We start from the raw sequence: 23,147 nt of genomic DNA, 5'->3' as shown, positions 1-23,147 counted from the left end.
AGAGGCAAAGAGCTTCCAAGATAGGCAGAAACTGAAAGAATATGTGACCACCGAACCAGCTCTGCAAGAAATATTAAGGGGGACCCTGCAAAAGAAAGAGGAAGACCAAAGAAATAATCCACAAAACAGGGACTGAATAGATATTACAATGAGACTAAATTTATCTCTTTCAATAGAAACTCTGAACATGAAGGGGCTATCCCATCAAATGACACAGTTTCAGGCTGGATATAAAAGCAAGACCCATCTATTTGCCATCTACAAGAGACTCATTTTAGACCTAAGAACACCTCTACCCTGAAAATGAAAGGGTGGAGAACCATTTACCATTCAAATGGTCCTCAAAAGAAAGCAGAGGTAGCAATCTTCATACCAGATAAATTAAAGTTTATACCAAAAACTGTAGTAAGAGATGAAAAGGGACACTGTATCATACTTAAAGGGTCTATCCAACAAGAAGACCTAACAGTCATGAATATTTATGCCCCTAATGTGGGAGCTGCCAAGTCATTTAATAACTAAAGTAAAGAGAAAATTAGATAAAATACAGTAATAATAGGAGACTTCAACACGACACTTTCTGCAAATGACAGATATTCTGAGCACAACATCACCAAAGAAACAAGGGCTTTAAATGATCCACTGGACGAGATGGATTTCACATATATATACAGAACTTTGCATCTGAACGCAACTGAATACACATTCTTCTCAAGTGCACATGGAACTTCCTCCAGAATAGACCACATACTGGGTCACAAATCAGGTCTCAACCAATACCAAAAGACTGGGATTGTTCCCTGCATACTTACAGACCACAATGCTTTGAAACTTGAACTCAATGACAAGAAGAAATTTGGAAGAAACTCAAACACGTGGAGGTTAAAGACCATCCTGCTAAAAGATGAATGGGTCAACCAGGAAATTAAAGAAGACAAAAAGATTCATGGAAACTAATGAAAATGAAGATACAAACATTCAAAATCTTTGGGATACAGCAAAAGCAGTCCTAAGAGGGAACTACATCACAATACAAGCATCCCTCAAAAAATTGGAGAAAACTCAAATGCACAAGCTAACCTCACATGGAAAGAAACAGGATAAAGAACAGCAAATAAAATCTACACCCAGCAGAAGAAAAGAGTAAATAAAGATTCGAACAGAACTCAATCAAATAGAGACCAGAACTATAGGATAGACAAAAAAAAAAAAAAAAACAGGAATTGGTTCTTTGAAAGAATGAAGAATATAAACCATTAGCCAGCCTTATTAAAAACAAAAGATAAAAGACTAATTCATAAAATCACAAGTGAAAAAGGAAAGATCACAACCAATACCAAGGAAATACAAACGATTTTAAAAACATATTATGAGCAGCTATATGCCAATAAATTAGGAAATCTAGAAGAAATGGACTCATTTCTGGCAAACCACAAACTACCAAAACTGGAACAGGAAGAAATAGAAAACCTGAACAGGCCGATAACCACGGAGGAAATTGAAGCAGTCATCAAAAACCTCCCAAGACACAAAAATCCAGGGCCAGATGGCTTCCCAAAGGAATTCTATCAAACGTTTAAAGAAGAAACCATACCTATTCTAATAAAGCTGTTCGGAAAGACAGAAAGAGATGGAATACTTCCAAACTCATTCTATGAGGCCAGCATCACCTTAATTCCAAAACCAGACAAAGACCCCACCAAAAAGGAGAATTATAGACCAATATCCCTGATGAACACAGATGCAAAAATTCTCAACAACATACTAGCCAATAGGATCCAACAGTACATTAAAAAGATTATTCACCATGACCAAGTGGGATTTATCCCTGGGATGCAACAAGGCTGGTTCAACACTTGTAAAGCAATCAATGTGCTAGATCATATCAGCAAGAGAAAAAACAAGAATCATATGATCCTCTCAGTAGATGCAGAGAAAGCATTTGACAAAATACAGCATCCATTCCTGATCAAAACTCTTCAGAGTGTAGGGATAGAGGGAGTATTGCTCAGCATCTTAAAAGCCATCTACAAAAGTCCACAGCAAATATCATCATCAATGGGGAAACACTGGGAGCCCTTCCCCTAAGATCAGGAACACGACAGGGATGAACACTCTCACCACTGCTATTCAACATAGTACTAGAAGTCCTAGCCTCAGCAATCAGGCAACAAAAAGAAATAAAAGGCATTCAAATTGGCAAAGAAGAAGTCAAATTCTCCTTCTTCACAGATGACATGATACTGTACCTAGAAAACGCACAAGACTCCACCCCAAGATTGCTAGAACTCATACAGCAATTTGGCAGTGTGGCAGGATACAAAATCAATGCCCAGAAATCAATGGCATTTCTATACACTAACAATGAGACTGAAGAAAGAGAAATTAAGGAGTCAATCCCATTTACAATTGCACCCCAAAATATAAGATACCTAGGAATAAACCTAACCAAAGAGGTAAAGGATTTATACCCTAAAAACTACAGAACACTTCTGAAAGAAATTGAGGAAGACACAAAGAGATGGAAAAATATTACATGCTCATGGATTGGAAGAATTAATAGTGTGAAAATGTCTATGCTACCCAGGGCAATTTACATGTTCAATGCAATCCCTATCAAAATACCTTGGACCTTCTTCAGAGCATTGGAATAAATCATCTTAAGATTTGTGTGGAATCAGAAAAGACCCCAAATCACCAGGGGAATATTAAAAAAGAAAATCAGAGGTGGGGGCATCACAATGCTGGATTTCAGGTTGTACTACAAAGTTATAGTCATCAAGACAGTGAAGACAGTGTGGTACTGGCACAAAAACAGACACATAGATCAATGGAACAGAATAGAGAATCCAGAAGTGGGCCCTCAACTCTATGGTCAACTAATATTTGACAAAGCAGGAAAGACTATCCACTGGAAAAAAGACAGTCTCTTCAATAAATGGTGCTGGGAAAATTGGGCAGCCATGTGCAGAAGAATGAAACTAGACCACTCTCTTGCACCATACACAAAGATAAATTCAAAATGGATGAAATCTAAATGTGAGACAAGAATCAATCAAAATCCTAGAGGAGAACACAGGCAACACCCTTTTTAAACTTGGCCACAGCAACTTTTTGCAAGATACATTTATAAAGCAAGGGAAACAAAAGAAAAAATGAATTATTGGGACTTAATCAAGATAAAAAGCTTCTGCACAGCAAAAGAAACTGTAAACAAAACTAAAAGACAACCTACAGAATGGGAGAAGACATTTGCAAATGGCTTAGCAGATAAAGGGCTAGTATCCAAGATCTATAAAGAACTTATTAAACTCAACACCAAAGAAACAAACAATCCAATCATGAAATGAGCAAAAGACATGAACAGAAATTTCACCAAAGAAGACATAGATATGGCCAACAAGCACATGAGAAAATGCTCCACATCAATTGCCATCAGGGAAATACAAATCAAAACCACAACGAGATACCACCTCACACCAGTGAGAATGGGGAAAATTAACAAGGCAGAAAACCACAAATATTGGAGAGGATGTGGAGAAAGGGGAACCCTCTTTCACTGTTGGTGGGAATGTGAACTGGTGCAGCCACTCTGGAAAACTGTGTGTAGGTGCCTCAATGAGTTAAAAATAGAGCTACTGTACGACCCAGCAATTGCACTGCTGGGGATTTACCCCAAAGATACAGATGCAGTGAAACAGCAGGACACCTGCACCCCAATGTTTATAGCAGCAAAGTCCACAATAGCCAAACTGTAGAAGGAGCCTTGGTGTCCATCGAAAGATGAATGGATAAAGATTGGTCTATGTATACAATGGAATATTACTCTGCCATTAGAAATGACGAATACCCACTATTTGCTTCAATGTGTATGGAACTGGAGGGTATTATGCTGAGTGAATTAAGTCAATAAAAGAAGGACAATCATATGGGGAATATTAAAAAATAGTGAAAGGGATTAAAGGGGAAAAGAGAGAAAATGAGTGGGAAATATCAGAGAGGATGACAAAACATGAGAGACTCCTAACTCTGGGAAACTAACAAGGGGTAATAGAAGGGGAGGTGGGTGTGCAGACGGAATGACTGGGTGACAGGTACTGAGGGGGGCACTTGACAGGATGAGCCCTGGGTGTTATGGTATATGTTGGCAAATCAAACTCCAATAAAAAAATAAACAAAAAAATCCTAAAATTTGTATGGAACCACAGAAGACCTCAATTAGCCAAGGAAATTTTGAGAAAGAGGAACAAAGCTGGATGTATTACAATTCCATATTTCAAGATATTTTATAAAGCAGAGTTACCAAACAGTATAGTACTACACAAAAACAGACACATAGATCAATGGATCAGAATAAAGAGCTCAGAAATAAACCCACGCTTTATTGGCAATTAATCTATAACAAATGGGGCAAGAATAGAAAATGGGGAGGGGTGCCTGGGTGCCTCAATTGTCTAAACATCTGACTCTTGGTTTCAACTCAGTTCACGATCTCTGAGTAGTGACATTGAGCCCTGCATCAGGCTCTGCATGGAGCATGAAATCTCCTTGAGATTCTCTCCTTCCTTCCCCCTCTCCTCCTGCCTCACCCCTCACTCACATTCTGTAAAGAAATCTTTTTAAAAAATGGGGAAAAGATCGTCTCTTCAACAAATGGTGTTAGGAAAACTGGAAAGCTACATGTAAAAGAATGAAACTGGACCACTTTCTTACACCACACACAAAACTTAACTCAAAATGGATTAAATACCTAATGTGAGACTTAAAACCATCAAACTCCTAAAAGAAAACATCAGCACTAATTCCTCTGACATAGGCAATAGGTACATTTTTCTACATATGTCTCCCTTGGCAAGGGAAACAAAAACAAAAACTTTTGGTACTACAACAAAAATAGAAAATTTTGCACAGTGAAGTAAACCATCAACAAACATAAGACAACCTAGTGAGAGAAGGTATTTGCAAATGGTATATCCACTAGGAGGCTAATACCTAACATGTACAAAGAATGTATACAACATGAAAAAAATCCAAATAATCCAATTTAAAATCCTCAATCCCAGAGGACTTGAACATACATTTTCCTGAAGACATACAGTTGGCTGATAAACACAGGAAAACACACTCAACATCACTATCAAGGAAATGCAAATCAAAACCATAATGAAATATCATCTCACCCCTATCAGATAGGCTAACTCAAAAAGAGAAGAAATAACAAGTGCTAACAAGAATGTGGAGAAAAGGAATCTTTGTATACTTTTTGTGGAAATACAAGCTGATGCAGACACTGTGGTAAACAGTATGGAGATTCCTCAAAAAATTAAAGCTTACCATATGATCCAGTAATTCCACTACTTGGTATTTACCTAAAGAAAATAGAAACACTAATTTGAAGAGACATATGCACCCCTGTGTTTATTGCAGCATTATTTACAGTAGCCAAAATATGAAAACAACCCAAGTGTCTACGCATAGATGAATAAAGAATACACACACACACAATGGGACATTACATAGCCATAAAAAAGAATGAAATCTTGACACAACAACATGGATGGATCTAGATGCTAAGTCAAATAAATCATAGAAAGACAAATATAATATGATTTTACTCATGTAAAATTTAAGAAACAAAACAAAGAAAAAAGTTTTAAAATATAGACTTACATATAGAGAACAAACTGTTGGTTGCCCTGAAGTAGTGTGTAGGCAGATAGGTGAATTGGATAAATGAGATTATCAGTGCACTTGTAATGTTTAGAATTATTTAACTATATTGTACACCTGAAACTAAGACTATATTAATTATACTTGAATAAAAAATATATAATTTAATTAAATAAAAATAAATGAAAAGCAGAAATATGGGTGGAATTTTCATGACTGAATACTTGGAAAGAGCACTATAGACATTTCTAATTTTCACACAAACATAAAAACATATATATATTCAAAGGAGTCTGCATAGATCTATAAATGTCCCCAGAAATAAAATGTCCCAGACTATAATGAGTATTTCGTCAGAAGCAGCACCCTGACAAGTCATTAACATCAAAGCAAATCCTCCATCAGCAAAAAGACTGACTCACTGAAAGCTCAGATGATGGTTAGCTTTTTTAATGCAATAAACCATTTCCTAATTAAACCATATGCAATTTTTAGAAATAATGTTATTGTATGCTTAATTGACTACAGTATAGTGTAAATAGACCTTTTATATGTACTGGGAAACCAAAAAATTCACTTGCCTCTCTTTTTCACAGTATTTGCTCTATTGGGGTGGTCTGGAACCAAGCCTGCAATATCTCTGAGGTAGGCCTATATAAACTAAACTTTATCAACATGAAATTTTTATGCTACAAAAAACACCAAGAAATGAGAAGGTAATAACACAATAGAAGCAGATATTTGAAAAGTATATATCTGATAAGAAACTTGTATCCAGAATACATTAACAACTCTTAAAATTCAATAATAAAAAGATAAGTCAATTTAGAAATGGACAAAGATGTGAAAAGATATTTCTCTGAAGATATACAAAAGACCTATATGCATATGAGAAGATGCTCAACATTATTAGTTACTAGAGAAAAACAAATCAACCACAATGAGAAGTGACTTTACATGTGCTAGGGAGAACTAAAACCAAAAAGACAAGTGCTGATGAAGATGTGGGGAAAGTGCAACCCACATTCAGTGCTAGTGGTAAAACACAGCATCAATTTGGAATATTGTTTGGTAATTCCTTAAAATGATACAGTTACCATATATGAGCCAGGAATTTCATTCTTAGGTACAGACTCAAGAGAAGTAAAAAGATATGTCTGTGCAAAATCAAATGCACAAATGCACACAGAAATATTATTCATAATAGATAAAAAGTTAAAATGATTCAAATATTCCTCAACTGCAGAATATATTTTAAAATCTGGGGATCCCTGGGTGGCGCAGCGGTTTGGCGCCTGCCTTTGGCCCAGGGCGCGATCCTGGAGACCCGGGATCGAATCCCACGTCGGGCTTCTGGTGCATGGAGCCTGCTTCTCCCTCTGCCTGTGTCTCTGCCTCTCTCTCTCTCTCTCTCAGTGACTATCATAAATAAATAAAAATTAAAATCTGCTACAGGATATATCTTTAAGATGACAAAAATGTTCTAAAACTAGATTCTGCTGACAGTTGCATAACTGCGAATACACTAAAAACTACTAAACTGTACACTTTTAGTGGGTTAACTTTATGGCAATAAATTATTGGCATAATCGTATGTGAATCATATGTCAATAAAGATTTTTTTTTAAATCAGGCCTTACATTAGCAGTTTTAAGTTGCCGCAAACTACCTAAAGCAAAAAGGTTATTATTAATCATCTTTGCCCTAGAATGGTCTCTGAGGAACATCTCCTTGGAGAGTAATCAGAGTACTCTCTGCTTGGAAAATTTGCCTTCACCAATTACGTATTCCATCATTAATATACCTTAGGCCAATGACACACCTTAACAACACCACAAGATCAATGGGACTGGACATAATTGCTTTTATGTCCAGAGGGATTCTATCATTTTAGGCTCTATAAAAGTGAAGTTGAAAAAAATCTCTCCCTTACTCCACCACTGACTCCCTTGCATTGCTAATACTGTAAGCTTATTTACAAGGGTTTGGGTTTTTTTTTAATGAAAATATGTTATGTTCCTATAAAAAGAGATTGGGTAAAATTACACTCAACAAAGACAGTAGCCTGGCCTCAAGAAATTAATATGTACTTCTGGTAGAGGCAATCTGTTCTGGAAAAGCACCTACATAAACGTATAGTTTTATGTACTTTCTCACAGATACAGTACCAGAGTCACAAAAATTACTCTTCCAGCTCTCATGTAGTGTCATATAGTGGAAAGAACATGAATTTGGGAGTCACATTGAATTTTCAATCCTTGCTTTACCACTGATCTTGGCAAGTTACATAACTTCTCAGAGGCTTTGTCCATCATGTCTACTCTTTAATACAAGGGGAGGGAGCAGTCAATTGTAAAGATAGATGTGTGGCAGAGGGCACAGAGCTCCTCTGTAAGTATTTAAAGCCCACTGAAAAAAAGATAGTAGACTCTGAGTAAGGATAAAGTAATGCCCTTTCCTTCCCTGCTCCTCCCTCTCAACACACACACAAACACACAGATTGCAGAAGCACCTGATAGTAAATAGCGTTAACTAAATTTTAATTCACTAGCATTCAGTGGAAAGCCAGACTCTGAGGAGCCATATCAAAGAAATATTACAGTAATATCACCTCCAACTGTGAGCTTTTCTAGATTCACTTCCCAGTCCCAGGTCATACCTCCAAGCAGATTCTCTGCTTCTCTGAAACCACAGATAAAGCTTTGTGTAGTAACCACTGCTTAAGCATCTGCTTCTTCCTTGAATTCTAATGAAGTAGGGCAACCCTGTACACATGTAAATCTTCCATTTACCTTGCATTTGCAGCAGAAGAATTAAGGATAACACCAATGCCTAGTCCCTTTACTGAGTTTCTCTTTGGTACATCCTAATATAGTTACATAAAAGCTGATTTTGCCAGGCACAGAAGAACAAATACAACTAAAATGTTTACATGTTCATATACTGATTGAAGTAGAATAATCTTTTCTTCCTTAATTGGCTTCAAATGTGGGAGTCTAAGAAGATCTTTTGTATTTCTAGTTCAGATTGGCATTCTGGCCCCAGTCACATAAAATCTTAAATTCTGAGTTAGGAAGCTCTGAGCTACTGAAAATTCCTATCTTCATACAGTGCTGAGACTCCAGGAATAATTTCTATGGTGGTATGAAGACACACTTAAGTCAGGATTCTTGGCAAATGCTTGTTTCTTCAACATGAGAATAAGCCCCACAGCCTGGCAGAGAACCATGCAGTATTAAGAACTCAGCAACTGGGAGGAGTTATGAACCTAAGTGTTCCTTAATAGATCATGTTTGCTAATTACATCTCAACTTAATATTTTATTTATGAATTAAGTTTAATTAGCATAATAAAGGAGAGCTTGAAAGGAGTTTTAAATAAATTTGATTTTTGACTATCAGTATCCTCTCTCCAGGCACATCAAAATCTTTCAAAGAATGGAAAGTACCAGGGCACCTGGGTAGTTCAGTGGCTGAGCATCTGCCTTTGGCTCAGGTCATGATCCCAGGGTCCTGGGATGGAGTCCCACATCAGGCTCCCTGAAGAAAGCCTGCTTCTCCCTCTGCCTATGTCTCTGCTACTCTCTCTGTGTCTCTCATGAATAAATAAAATCTTTTTTAAAAAATGAATGAGGGACGCCTGGGTGGCTCAGCGGTTGAGCATCTGCCTTCGGCTCAGGGCGTGATCCTGGAGACCCAGGATAGAGTCCCATGTCAAGCTCTCTGCATGGAGCCCACTTCTCCCTCTGCCTATGTCTCTGCCTGCTTCTCTCTCTCTGTGTCTCTCATGAATAAATAAATAAAATCTTTTTAAAAAATGAATGAAAAGTACCTAGAATTAAATCAGCTTGTGCTTGGACTTTTTCATCTTGCTTTTCGTAGGTAATATAAAGATTACATTTTCACTCCTTAAAGGTTATCTTTTTATTGAGTTGTTTCTCATCTTGTATCATGTTGTTCACTCTCTATGGTAATTTTACCATGAAGAATTTGAGCCATGTACTCGTTAAGACCCTTCTTCTTCAACGATGAAAATTCTTGGGATCCCTGGGTGGCGCAGCGGTTTGGCGCCTGCCTTTGGCCCAGGGCACGATCCTGGAGACCCGGGATTGAATCCCACATTGGGCTCCCGGTGCATGGAGCCTGCTTCTCCCTCTGCCTGTGTCTCTGCCTCTCTCTCTCTCTCTGTGTGACTATCATAAATAAAATAAAAATTAAAAAAAATTTTAAAAAAAGAAAATTCTTATTCAATTACAACAGGTGGTTCCAATGCAATAAATTCTTGAGTGTATCAGAAAGTCATTGCTGTGTAAATGGCTCCAAAGCATGGTAGCTTAAAAGTATTTTATGTTTTTCACATGTTTAAAGGTTAGATGGGTGTTTTTCCATGGTGAATTCATACCTGTGCATATTGTCACCTATGACTTGATTAGGCATCTCTGCTAATCTTGGCTTGGCTCTTCCACTTGTTTTGGGGGTCAACTGGCTGTCAGCTTGTCTAGGACAGTATTAGTTCTCTACATGATCTCTCTCTCTCTCCCTCCTCTATCCCCTTTTTTTCTGCTATGCTATGAAAACAAGCCCAGGCTAATCTGATAGAAAATGAGAACAATATTATACAAGGCTTCTTGAAGCCTAGGTTCAGGATTAACATATATTTTCATTTTCATTTCATTTTGGCCAATGGCTGTGACAGGCCACGAGTCACCTCTGTATCAAGGGATAGAGGAATAGCAATTCCTTCAATCAAAAATAGAGTCTCTAAGTGATATTGCAGATTGTGGCTACAAGGAAAAGGGGGTATCTGTGTTAAGCATTGACTTTACACTGGGTATTAGGCCATAACAGTACCTAGATAAATAAGACAATATTTTAGTTTCCTCAGGGTCCTATCCTGCAAGGGAATTAGGAATGTAACTATAATGATGCAGGTCATGTGGTGTGATAAGAGAGAAGTAGGAGGAGAGGGGGGATCATGAAGACTTCAAGATCCAGTCATTCATACTTTTCTCCTCTGAGGGGCTGGTAAGCTTTTAATAGGCTATAGGGAACAAAGGCACAAGGTAAGATATACATGATGCATTCTAGAAATCCAGGAACCCAAGTATATGGAGGATAGGGAAATGGCATTTTACTGGAGGGGATTTAATTTAACTCCTGATTTTCCAGCATTTTCTCTTACAAAAAACAGCAGCATCTGGATCTCTATCTTCTGAAAGGAGAGAAATGGAATTAGCTTAATTTTTAGGAAAAAAAAAATAGGGCATACCATAGACAGACATTTTCAGGGGTAGAGTTGTTCTTAAATCACTGAATTATTTAAGTGACCAAATCTCTCTCTCTTATGAAAATCAACAATTAGATCAAACTTTTGAATAAAAACTTAAGTTGGTCCATTCCACTGAGTAGGAGCTCTATGAGACATACCTTGGGTTGTCCATGCTCCAGCAATTTTCTAACAGAGGAGGAAATCCACAAGAATGTGAGTCAAGACATTAAAAATGCCAGATCTGCATTTTTGCCATCCCCCATTCCACTGAAACATGTGACCCAATGCAAGCCAAATTTCCTTGAGGCAAGATATTTACAGAGGGCTGCAGGAAAGGTTTCTCTTCCAAATTAAATATCAAAGAATCTATAGGAAAAACAAAAATTGTGTGGGGTTGGGGGGCGGATATTGTCAGCATGCCCTACCTGGAAGTCTAGCAGTCACCTTCTACCCATGAATGGAAAAGCCTAAAAACCAAGCTACAATGCTAACAATTGTCATGGGAAATTAAATTGTCTCATGGGCTAAGCCAGGGATAAATAAATGAAGGGTTAGATGAATGGCTTTAGACAGCAGTCCATAAACTTAGTTTGTACATAAGTTCATCACTGAGAAGCCCAAGTCCTGAATTTTCCATATAAGGGGATTCCTAACTCAGAATCTCCTCTGCCCCTACAGTCCATGAAGCATGAAAAACTTTTTTTTTTTTTTTTTTAATGATGTAAGGCCTACAAGTCTGGTCAGAGTGCTCAGGGACTATTGATTTTTACACTGACAATTGATATGTATTTAAGCACCAATTTTATAAATAGGCATTGTACTATCTCTGCCTTTGAACCTGCTGAAAATATGCTTTGTAAAAAACAAACAAACAAACATGAGGATGGGAAGTTCAGATCTGAGACCAATTCCTCGTTCTGCCATATTTGAATAGTCAATAAATACTATGGCTACTTACACATGTCATGCAATATTTTTAGTAAAATATGGTGTGAACAACATAGATGTGGTCCCTACCAGCCTGGAACTTGCAGTCCCATGAATAAGATGGAATTTAATTAATATAAATTGTAGTATCTATGAAGAAGAACCCTAAGATGCTCTGGAAAACTGATTATGGAGTCAGAAACTGATACCAGGAAACATTGATACCAGAGTGAAGAAGTAAGATAGGGAAAGGAAGGGTGTCACTGAAGTTTACATTATTGAAAGGGTTACAACTATAAACAACTAAAAAGTCTAAATCCACAGTTGACCTCTAGGAAACCATATAGAGCATACCTCAGTTTCCTATCAGAGTATCTACCCACCAATTCCCATGATTGAGAGCTGCTTCTGGGAGTTAACACCCCAAACTTCCTTTGTCTATCCATGGCACAAACTCAACAATATCCGCAGGTCAGAAAAAGCACTCAGGCAGAGAGTTGCAAGTGCTTGCTATAACAAGCCTTTGGCAAATCTGGGAATAGTGAGTGTCAAGAGATGTATCAGGGCACTGACAGCACCCGCTACAAATCTTTAAGTTATACGGCTGCTGCTCTAAACAGGCAAGAAATAATGGAGGCTTGAGCCGTAACAGTGGCAGGAGGAATGCAGAGAAGAGGTAGTATTCAGAGATGAATTTGAGTCAAGCATATTGATAACTAAAAAAATAATACTGATGAAGGAAAGAGTCCAGAGTAAATCACAGATCTCTACTTTGGGTGGTAGAGTGATGATGATACCATTAACTGGTTTAGAAAATACAGTAAAAGCCTTTATCTTCTTCCCAAATCCATGTTAAGTTTTAGACATACCAAAATTGAAATAACTGTCAGTATCTCAAGTTGGGTTTCCTGGAAAGTTGACTCTGAGGTGGTGGTTAACATGTAGGTGTTTTATTAGAGATGCCTTTGGGGTTAACTCATGATGAAGGGAAGGAAAGAATAGGAAGCAGTATTGGGCAGAGAGAAAATATGAGGACCAATGCAGTAGGGAGTTTTCAAGATAAAGGGGTATAAACACCTGACCCTCACACTCAATTAGGGACAACTGTGAGGGTTATATCACTCACTGGAAGAAAGCTGCCCTAGAAAAGGGACACAAGATAGAATAAGGTGCCTCTCTTCAGCCAAGGCAATCCCTGAAAAGGGCTTAGAGCTTTGAATACCCTCATAGCTAGAATAAGAGATATTTCATTCCTCTTACTAAACAGGAACTGGACAATACAGTACAGTGTCCATTTACAGTGAGTATTGGAATTAGAAGTCTTCAGTTGGTAATTAATGCAAAGGTTTAGTGCACAGAAGAAAAATCTAGGCTAGCAACATATTTGGAGAGTTGGAGGGTGTTAATAAGTAAATTTGGCAGATGGTATAGAACAAAAATTTCTTTCTGAAACACTTCAAATATGATTACTCTGGTAAATAATGGTAATTCTCACTGTTCAGAAAAGCTGCAAATAAAGTCATTATAACATTATATAGCAGGTTACACATTATCTGTTGATGATAAAATGTAGAAAAATGTAACTTAATTGCTCTGTTTCAAAGGCTGATAAGAAAAATAGTAGAAATGCTATGAAGAACATAAACACATAGTAAGGATAAATGTTTCTCTTGGTGTATGTGAGAATCATAGCAAAAGAAATTACCCAGATTTTCTGTAAATTTCATTTTTATCTTAGATAACATCTATAAATATGTGATTAAACAAAATATGGTTTTTAATACTCATGACAAGTATAGCAACTTGAAACAAAAATATGAAATGTTTATTAAATGTGGTATTTTATAAGAATAAAAAGTAAAAGTTAAAAAATAAATAAAACACTAAGTGTGAACAGCATTTTTCAAGGATGCTGCAGCCTGGGGGAAAAAAAGAACAGCTATTGCTCTGGATAGTAAAGCAGTTCCCTGGTACTTGTCCTCCTTCTGCCTATCAGGATCATCCATATTTCCTTCTAAAAGCCTCTGAAGATGGAATACAGGGTATTGGTCAACTGTGTTGATTTGGGAATTAGATTCCTTCTTTCTCCTCTTGCTAGACCTCATCAAGATATGTACAAGCCTCTCAACTTCTCACTTGTGAAATGAAGTTAATGAAAAGATCTACTTCTCAGTGATATAGCTAAGTGTTTACTGGCACACAGCGAGCTTTCAAAAAAAATTATGGCAGAGGGAGGGGAGAGGTGAGAGATGAATTGGTGGAGCACAGAGCATTTCCAGAACGGTGAAAATATTCTGTATGATACTATACCAGATACATGTCATTATATACATTTGTCCAAACCCATAGAATGTAAAAGACCAAGAATAAATCCTAAGGTAAGCTATGAACTTTGAGCAATTATGATGTATTAACATGGGTTCATCAATTGTAACATATTTACCACTCCAGTGGGGGGGGGGGGGACACTGATAATGGGGGAGGCTATCCATGTGTGTAGGTAGAAGGTATATAATAAATCTCTGTATCTTCTCAATATTGCTGTAAAGCTAACCACTTTTTTAAAAAAGCTATAAGTCATCACTATTATTTATCTGGAAACACCTGTGCAAAGCCACATGGGTGCCTCACTTCTGCTCTTGGTGCTTACCAGGAAATAAAACAAACCATTGGCAGACTTCCCACCAGGGAGACAAATGAGTGCTGAAGTCCCCAAGATGCCAATACCACTTCTGTTGTTAATGGCAAATGCTGATTTGTGCCAAAAAGTAAGTATGGATTCCACAAACTTCTATCACAGAGTAGCAATGGCCAGAGCAAAGACAACCTAATAAAGCATGTTTTCCCTTTCTGTCCAACTCAAGAGAACATCAATATGTGGGAATTCTGACCAGAAAGCTTGCCTTTTAGAATCTCCATCCCCTACGTTCACAGGATTTTATATACAACAAGCTTTACTCTGAAGAAAACACAAATAACGAATTATCTTGATTCTTCTAATATTAAGGGAGTGCTGCCCAATATCAGGATCTACTAGTTCTTAAACTAAATTCTAGGTGAGTAAATCTACATCTGCATCTAGAGGAGAAGGCAGAAATGGAGCCCTGATATTCCAAGCAGCTCATCCCCACATTCTACTTACAGACCACCCACAAAGCCCATTGCCTGATGTATTTTTTCATACATGATGAACACACTATCCCATACTCTCATATTCACAGGGAGACTCTCTTTTATCCAACTTTGTTTCAAAATATAAAATTGCGATCATGGACACCTTCTGCCTGCCCCATGACTGGCGCATAACTGTTTAATTTTCCACCTCCAGTGAGTCTTCCTCAAGGGACTTCCTCATTTCTCTCTGATAAATACAATCCCAGGAAACCTGTACTCACAAAGTTTCCAAATATTCCAGAGGTTACTAAATTGTAAGATAACTCCAATGATTCTAAAATTCATATAGAAAAGCAAAAGACACAGAAATGGCAATTTGATTTTTTTAAAAAAATCAGAAGGCTAATACTACCCAACTTCAAGACTTACTCTAAAGCCATAGTAATCAAGACTATGTGGTATTAATGAAAGAATAGGCAAATAGATAAATAGAACATAATAGCCTACAAATAAACCCACATAAATATAGTAAATCAATCTTTGAAAAGAATCAAGGGAATCCAAAGGAGAAAATAGTAATGGAATAACTGGACATCCACATGCAGAAAAAAAAATGAATCTACACATTCACCTTACACATTTGACAAAAATTAATTCAATATGGATAGTAGATCTAAATATAAAACACAATGCTATAAAACTTAGAGAAGATAAGAGAAAATCTAGGTGACCTTAGTTTTTAAATATAACAACCAAAAGCACAATCCATGAAAAAAAATTAAGTTGCACCTCATTAAAATGAAAAACTTCTAGTCTGTTTAGCACATCATTAAGAGAATAAGAAGATAAACCACAAACTGGAAGAAAATGTTTTCAAAACAAATCTTTGCTAAAGGATTTGAATCCAAAATACACAAAGAACTCAAAATTCAACAATAAGTAAACAACCCAATTAAAAAGTGGACCAAAACATGTAGACATATCACCAAAGAAGATACACAGATAGTAAATAAATATGAAACAATTGCTTTAAATTATATGTAATTAGGGAATTGCAAATTAAAATAACAAAGAAATACCAAACCGTACCTATTAGAATGGCTAAAATCCAAAACACTGACAACACCAAATGCTGGTGAGGACGTGGTGCAACAGGAATTCTCATTCCCTGCCAGTGGAACTGCAAATTGGTAAAACCACTTTGGAAGACAGTTTGGCAGGTTTTTGTTTTATTTTACAATGATAAACATAGTCTTATTATACATTCCAGCAATCCTGCTCCTAGGTATTTACTCAAATAAATTGAAAACCTCTACACAAAAATGTGCACATAAATTTTTATAGAAGCTTTGCTCATAATTGCCAAAACTTGAAAGCAAACCAAGATATCCTTCACCATGTGAATGGATAAACAAACTGGAACATCTATGCAATGGAATATTACTTTGCAATAAAAAGAAATGAGCTTTCCAGCAATGCAGAGGCATGGAGGAGACTTAGATGTATTCAGCTAAGTGAAAGAAGCCAGTATGAAAAAGTTATACTATGATTCCAAATATATGATGTTCTGAAAAAGGCAAAACTATAAAGACAGTAAAATGATAGTCATTGCCAGGGAGGGATAAGAGAGGAGAGATGAACAGGCATAGGACAGAGGACTTCTAGGGCAGTAAAATGATTTCTTATGTTACTGTTATGGTGGACATATGACATTATGCATTTGGCAAAACTCATAGAATTGTATACCACAAAGAGTGACCCCAATGTAATCTATGGACCTTAGTTAAAAAGACATATCAATATTAATTTAGCAATTGTAAAAAATGTACATAATGCAAGATGTAAATAATGGAGGAAATTGTGAGTGGGGAGAAAAGAACTTTTTGTACTTTCTGTTCAATATTTCTATAAACCTAAAATTGCTCTATATTTAAGTCTATTAATTTCAAAATATTTAAAAAGTGCAATAAAGACATTTCTAAATAAACAAAACCTGAGAAAATGTGTGGCCAACATATCTGTCTTCTAAGAAATACACGAGAAGTCCTTCATTCTAAAAAGGAAATTTAAAATCATATGAAAACCGAAGGGGCATAAAAAGAGGTATATACATAGGTAAATTAACAGACTAAATATATATTCCTCTGTCCTTTCACTGATTTAAAATGCATATAAATAATATCATGCTGTTGAATCTATACTATAAACAGAATAATATATGACAGTAATAACACAAAGGAAAGGAATAAAACTTTACTAAAGCAAACATTCTATATTTAATCAGAATGAGGAAAATGTAGATGAATATACAGTATACCAAAATATATGGGAGCTAGCTAAAGCAGTCTTTAGCTGGGAAATGTATGTTATAAATATATATATATTACAAAAAAGATTTCAAATCCATAACCTTATCTTCTATCTTAAGGCATTGGAAAAGAAGAGCAAACTAAACCTAACTCAAATGGAAGGAAGGAAAAAGAAATAAAAAATACAGAGAAAATTACTGAAATAGAGAATGGCTAGAGAAAAATCAAGACCCAAAGTTAGTTCTTTTAAAATAGCAATAAATTGACAAGTATTTGCTAGACTTACCAAGAAAAAAGACTCAAATTAATTTAAAAAATGAAGAGGGGACAGGACTATGAAACTTAAGAAATTAATTTTAAAAATCATATAGCAATACCATAAATAACTATGGCAACAAATTAAGTAACTCAGATAAAATGCAAAATGTCATTGAATAACTCACATTATTCCAAACTGACTCAAGGAGAAATAAAAAAATTTAAGCAGACCTATTAAGAGTAAGAAAATGAACTTTCTTAACTTGATCTTTTTTTTTTTTTTTTTTAGCTTTTTTGCTTTGGTTTTGTCCTATTCTTTCATTTAGGACATATTCCTTTGTCTCCTCATCTTGTCTCTCTGTGTTTGTTTCTATATATTAGGAAGGTCACCTGTGTCTCTTGTTCTTGAAAGTAGTGGTCTTAGGAAGAGGAGGTCCTGTGTTGCTACGTATGTAGCACAGTGTCCCCTATTCACCACAACTGGGTGTTCCACAGGATGTCTTCCATGTGGGCTGCATGTGCTCTACTGTGAATAAGAAGTATTTGCTTTCAGTTCAGTCAGCTATAATGGCTTACTTGTTGTGGGTGCCCTGGGCAAGGTTTGGTTCCTGCACTGTTGAAGAGCCTCTGTAGTGTCTCTTGGGCCTTGTATTGCATGATATAAGAAGTTATACCAGGTATCTGTCTTCAGTCCTTCTGCTAGTGTTGCATTTTCACCAATAGGAAAAGTGCTCTAGGGCAGCCCAGGTGGCTCAGCGGTTTAGCACTGCCTTCAGCCCAGGGCGTGATCCTGGAGACCTGGGATCGAGTCCCATGTCGGACTCCCTGCATGGAGCCTGCTTCTCCCTCTGCCTGTGTCTCTGTCTCTCATTAATAAATAAAATCTTTAAAAAAAAAAAAAAAAGGAAAAGTGCTCTACCTATGTTGCCCCCTGAGAGGCTTTTGTTGATGGGTAGGGCCAGCAATCAGACCAGATGTATGCACTCATTTGATCTACTGGGGTCACAATGACGCTGATCAGCCAGGGTGCTTTCTCTGCACTCTCAGCTATAAGCTTCAGTTTCTGGGACTCCTGGTGCACTGGTGTGTGTGTGTGTGTGTGTGTGTGTGTGTGTGTGTGTGTGAGTGTGTGTGTGTGTGTTTATCTTCCCCTCTCTCCAGGGTAGGTGTCACTTTGGAAAGGTGCTGCTCTCCACTGCTTCTGGGTTTCTTGCAGGATGTTTTGGGGCAGGAGCAACTTTGAAGGGATGCCAGGTGGGGAAGATTGAAGGGGCAGATCAGCAGGGGAACAAACGGGCATCACTTTGATCTTTAAAATGTTATTTTCCTAAGTCTGCTATAGCAAAATACCATACTGAAAACCACACAAAAAATAATTATTTCACAGTAAGATTGGAGGTCTGAAACCAAGATGTTGGGTTGGGGGGGGGGGGATAGTGGTTATCCTTCCTGTGAAGCCTCTAGGCAAACATTCTTCTTTACCCATTCCAGCTTCTTGTAGCACAAGCCATTCATTTCCTTGTGGCAGGCAACATAGCTCCCAATCTCTGCCCTAGTCATATATGACCATCTTCCCTCTGTATGTTTGTCTGTCTCTTCTCTTCTCTTTATAGAACACCGTCATAGTGAATTAGAGAGTATTCTAATGACCTAACCTTAACTCAATTACATCTGCAAAGACCCTATTTTAAAATAAAGTCCCAATTACCAGGAGTTAGAACTTTATAAAATCTTTTGGAAGGGAATTCATGACAAAATATATCTATTTTTTTAAAACACACAGATAACATCACACTTAGTAGTGAAACAGTGAATCCTTACCCCTTACTTTCAGTAACAAACAAGAATATCTGCTCTGGCCACTTCTATTTGGATTTGTACTGGAGATTCTAGGGACAGTAGTAAGACAAGAAAAAGAAATAAAAGACTCTCAGATTGAAAAGGAAGAAGTAAACTATATTTGTTGATGACATGATTTTATATATAAAGAAACCTTAGGAATTCACCAAAACACTATTACAATGAATAAATGAGTTCAGAAAGGTTATAGGAGCTAAGGTCAAAATACTAATATCAACTATGTTTCTATACATTAGCATTGAATAATCTAAAAATAAAGAAATCAATTCAATTTAAAATTGCAACAAAAAGAATAAATGGGGGGGCGGGGCAAGATGGCGGAGGAATAGGGTCCTCACCTCACCTGGGCCCACCAACTTACCCAGATAACTTTCAAACCATCCTGAAAACCTACGAATTTGACCTGAGATTTAAAAAGAGAACACCTGGAACGCTACAGAGAGAAGGGTTTTCACTTCTAACAAGGTAGGAAGGTGGAGAAAAAAAATAAAAAAGAATCAAGTTGGGGAGGGGCCCTGCGAGGAGCCTCCGGGACTGGAAAGCCCAGCCCTGGAGAAGCGGGAACTAAAAATCTGCACTGGATTCTTCCGGGATGGAAAGGTGCTTAGCAGGGAACACGGGCAGGACCACAGGAGGGGCAGTGGAGCCTCCAGTCTCCTGGGGTCACTAATAGAGGAAGTGTGCCCAGGAAGAGTGCGCCACACACCCCGGGCCAAGCTCAGTAAAGGGCTGGAGCACACCCCAAGGGACATCTGGGAGAAGCTCAGGCGGTGGCTCCAGGTAGAGGTGGCTACACTCTGCTGCCTTCAGGAGCTGCAGCCCCAGGAGTGCAATTCCAGCAGTGCAGGCCCCAGACCCCAGGGCGCCAGGGGACAGAGCTGGATCCTGCCCTCCCCCCAGGACAGGGGGTGGCAGGGAGGGCCCAGGACAGCGAGGACGCTCCTGCTCCCAGGCGCCCCCAAGCTGTGCAGGTCAGCGCCCCTCACCATCCCAGGAGCATCCAGGTGAGTGCAGACCGGGAGACTCTGGTAGTTACTGCGGGAGCTGACTCCAGGGATGGAGAGCTGGCCACCACCAGAGTGGTTGTTCCTTCTGGTATACCACGTGCCTGGGACAGAGCTGGGCCGCCAGGGAACAGGGGCCTCAGGGGGTAAACAGCTGCCACTGGGCCCGGTACCCAGAGGGGGGCGGGGGCATCTCCCCAGGTGCACACACCTGAGAATCAGCACAGCAGGCCCTTTCCCCAGAAGACCATCTGGAAGGACAGGGGAAGAGCAAGTTCTTGACAGAGCAGTGCTGGAAAGCTCCAGGGGAAGTTGAGAGTCTTAAAGTATATAGAACCAGAGGGTACCCCTCCTATTTTTTTTCTTCTTTTTACCAGTACAACTCATTTGTGTAACAGACTGTAAATTTCCAATTTTTTTCTCTTTTCCCACCTTAACTACAATATTTTACCACCTTTTAATTTTTAATATTCTTTCTTTTGACTTTGATATTTGATAATTACAGGTCCTAGATATATTTTCTACTTCTAGATTCCCTTCAACATACTCAACTTAATTTTGGGAGATACACAAGAAATGGGTTTTTTTGTCTTTTTGTTTTCTCTGCCTCATTTTGTGCTACAATGGCAGAATGTAATACCTTCTAAATCATGACCAGCATGCACCCAGAACCAAGTGGTATACTGTGCTGGTTCATTCTGTGAGATTCTCATTCCCATTCTGCCCCCCTCTTTTATCTCATTTATTCTTTGGTGGTCAGTGTTGGGGCCCCCTACAAGTATTTCTGGTTTATATAAATTTGGCACTAAGCATCTTCTAACATACAGAACTTAATATACTCAAAACCAAGAGGATCACCCTCTAGGACCCCTCGGGTAGACTACATTCTGCCTCCACTACAACTTCATCACCACTACCATGTCCCAGTCCACTCCCATTTTTTTTCTTCTCATTCTTTTTTTCTTTTCTCTTTTCCTTTTCTTTTTAATTCCCTCTTCTTCTTTAGGATAGAAGCCTTTTATTTTTTACTACTTTGTTTTAAAATTTGTTTTTCACTTTAGTGCTCCTTTTGCTTTATTTCATTCTGATCTTTCTTTCCAATTTCTGGTCTCTGACATCGGCAGAAATTTAGGTGAAATTTACTCCAGTAATGGTTGATGTTCTTGATGCATCCCACTCATACAGCCACTCTGACCTGAGCAAGATGACTAGAAGGAAGAACTCACCATATAAGAAATAATCAGAAACAGCACTCTCTGCCACAGAGTTACAGAGTTTGGATTACAATTCGATATCACAAAGCCAATTCAGAAGCACAATTATAAAGCTACTCATGGCTCTGGAAAAAAGCACAAAGGATTCAAGAGACTTCATGACTGCAGAATTTAGATCTAATCAGTCTGAAATTAAAAATAAATGAGATGCAATCCAAACTGGAGGTCCTAACAATGAGGGTTAATGAGGTAGAAGAAAGAGTGAGTGACATAGAAGACAAGTTGATGGCAGGAAGGAAGCTCAGGAAAAAAGAAAAAAAAAATAAAAGACCATGAGGAAAGATTAAGGGAAATAAATGATAACCTCAGAAAGAAAAATCTACATAAAATTGGGGTTCCAGAGGGTACTGAGAGGAACAGAGGGCCAGAAAGCATATTTGAACAAATCATAGCTGAGAACTTCCCTAATTTGGGAAGGGAAACAGGCATTCAGATCCAGGAGGTAGAGAGATTCCTCCACCAAAATCAAGAAAAACTGTTCAACACCTCGACATTTAATAGTGAAACTTGCAAATTCCAAAGATAAAGAGAAAATCCTTGAAGCAGCAAGAGACAAGAGATCCCTAACTTATATGGGGAGAAATATTAGATTAACAGAAGACCTCTCCACAGAGACCTGGCAGGCCAGAAACGGCTGGCAGGATATATTCAGGGTCCTAAATGAGAAGAACATGCAACCAAGATACTCTCTCCAGCAAGGCTCTCATTCAGAATAGAAGGAGAGACAAAGAGCTTCCAAGATAGGCAGAAACTGAAAGAATATGTGACCACCGAACCAGCTCTGCAAGAAATATTAAGGGGGACCCTGCAAAAGAAAGAGGAAGACCAAAGAAATAATCCACAAAACAGGGAATGAATAGATGTTACAATGAGACTAAATTTGTTTTTTTCAATAGAAACTCTGAACATGAAGGGGCTATCCCATCGAACAACACAGGGTTTCAGACTGGATATAAAAGCAAGACCCATCTATTTGCCGTCTACAAGAGATTCATTTTAGACCTAAAGACACCTTCAGCCTGAAAATGAAAGGTTGGAGAACATTTACCATTCAAATGGTCCTCAAAAGAAAGCAGGGGTAGCAATCCTCATACCAGATAAATTAAAGTTTCTCCCAAAAACTGTAGTAAGAGATAAAAAAGGACAATATATCACACTTAAAGGGTCTATCCAACAAGAAGACCTAACAATCATGAATATTTATGCCCCTAATGTGGGAGCTGCTAAGTATATCAATTAATAACCAAAAGTAAAGACATACTTAGATAACGATACACTAATACTGGGAGACTTCAACATGACACTTTCTGCAAATGACAGATATTCTAAGCACAACATCTCCAAAGAAACAAGAGCTTTAAATGATCCACTGGCACAGATGGATTTCAGAGAAATTTACAAAAGTTTACATCCAAACGCAACTGAATACACATTCTTCTCAAGTGCACATGGAGCTTCTCAAG

Source organism: Nyctereutes procyonoides, unplaced genomic scaffold, assembly GCF_905146905.1.
Source record: "Nyctereutes procyonoides isolate TBG_1078 unplaced genomic scaffold, NYPRO_anot_genome, whole genome shotgun sequence".
In the NCBI taxonomy this organism is placed as follows: Eukaryota; Metazoa; Chordata; class Mammalia; order Carnivora; family Canidae; genus Nyctereutes; species Nyctereutes procyonoides.
Note: the sequence above shows the minus strand (reverse complement) of the source record.